At 48.8% G+C, this 1,893-nt stretch overlaps 1 pseudogene; it reads right to left on the bottom strand.

The window, feature by feature from the left end:
* Positions 1-296: 296 nt before the first annotated feature.
* On the bottom strand, positions 297-1,277 carry LOC123362872 (annotated as a pseudogene).
* Between the last annotated feature and the right edge of the window lie 616 nt (positions 1,278-1,893).

Raw genomic sequence — 1,893 nt, 5'->3', positions numbered from 1 at the left:
AGTTCCAGGTGGCAACCTGAGGGGACCCATTACATAGATGATCCAGATAGTGATGAGGGAGTGGATCGGAGTAGGAGCAGCGGTGGGGATTTTTGGGGAAAAGGTGGGACAAGGGGCAGGTATCCAGGTGTAACAGATGACCAGTGACAATTACGATTATAATTAGATACGTGGCAACCCTATGTGTTAATGAGTTGTACGGTCACCAGTTCCATAGTACTTTACACTGAGAAAACACAGTAAGTGATTCAGGGAAGACGGCCCAACACCATGCCACCAGCCAGATCTGCATGGACCTAAGTCTCAGATTTAGAGCACCAGGAGAAAACTTTAGTCCCTTTATGAGTTAAGATCTGGAGCAGCCTGTCCCGGATCTGTTTGGACCTCACCCCATAGATGATGGGATTTAGCATGGGTGGCAGAAGGAGATAAATGTTGTTAATAAAAATGTGAAAATGAAGGGGCAAATTGTGCCCAAATCGGGATGTGACGGAAGAGAAGAGAGTTGGGATGTAAAAGGCTAAGATGACACAGAGGTGGGAGCCGCAGGTCCCAAACGTCTTGAGCCGGGCGTCCTTTGTGGGGAGGCTGAAGATGGCCCTGAGGATCTGGATATAGGACACAACAATAAAAAACACATCCAGACCAATCCTACCGAATACCACAAATAGGCCATAGTAACTACTGACGCTGATATCGGCGCAGGCTAGCTTCACCACTCTCATGTGCTCACAGTGCGTATTGGGGATGATGTTGGTTTTGCAATACGGCCACCGCCTTGCCAGGAAGGGATAGGGTAGCGCGAGCATGCTGCCACGCAGCACGACGGCCAGGCCAATCTTGATCACCATACGGTTTGTCAGGATGGTGGAATATCTCAGGGGATGGCAGATGGCTACGTACCGATCCACAGCCATGGCCACGAAGATCCCAGACTCGATCGCTGAGAAGCAGTGAACGAAGTACAGCTGGGCGAGGCAGGCACTGAAATCGATCTCCCTGGAATTGAACCAGAAGATTGCCAGTATTTTGGGTATGGTGGATGTGGACAGGACCAGGTCAGTGACTGCCAGCATGCAGAGAAAATAGTACATGGGCTCATGGAGGCTCGGCTCCCTCTTCACAATGAACAGAATAGTGAAATTTCCCAAGATGACTATGACGTACATGGCGCAGAAGGGGATGGCGATTCAGACATGGTCCACCTCGAGACCAGGAATGCCCAGCAGGATGAAGGTGGAAGGGTTGGTGAATTCAGTTGTGTTGGAATCTGACATGGAGCAGGGGAGAAGGTGTCCAACTCCAAGGCAGAAAGGTGTGTCCTACTTGGATCGTACGTTCCCCTGACTTCTTGTATCTAGGGTGATGGTTGCAGTGCAACTGCCTAGATGGGGAGACAATATGTATATCAGACAGTTCATGAATGGGGGCCACTTTAGTGGCAAAGTGAAGGAAGCAATAGTCATGGGAAAGCAACATAGAAGAACATAAGAATGGCCGTGCTGGGTCCGACCCAAAGGTCCATTTAGCCCAGTATACTGTCTGCCATCAGTGGCCAATGCCAGGTGCCGCAGAGGGAGTGAACCTAACAGGTATTGATCAAATGATCTCTCCCCTGCCGTCCATCACCACCCTCTGATAAACAGAGGCTAGGGACACCATTCCTTACCCATCCTGGCTATTAGCCATTAATGGACTTAACCTCCATGAATTTATCCAGTTCTCTTTTAAACCCTGTTATAGTCCTAGCCTTCACAACCTACACAGGTAAGGAGTTCCACAAGTTGACTGTTGCTCCGTGAGGAACTTCCTTTTATTTGTTATAAACCTGCTGCCTATTAATTTCATTTGGTGGCCCCTAGTTCTTATGTTATGGGAAGAAGTAAATAACTT

Source organism: Mauremys mutica, chromosome 1 (genome assembly GCF_020497125.1).
Source record: "Mauremys mutica isolate MM-2020 ecotype Southern chromosome 1, ASM2049712v1, whole genome shotgun sequence".
Lineage (NCBI taxonomy): Eukaryota > Metazoa > Chordata > Testudines > Geoemydidae > Mauremys > Mauremys mutica.
The sequence above is the reverse complement of the archived record's forward strand: the minus strand, read 5'-3'. Positions and strand labels throughout refer to the sequence as shown.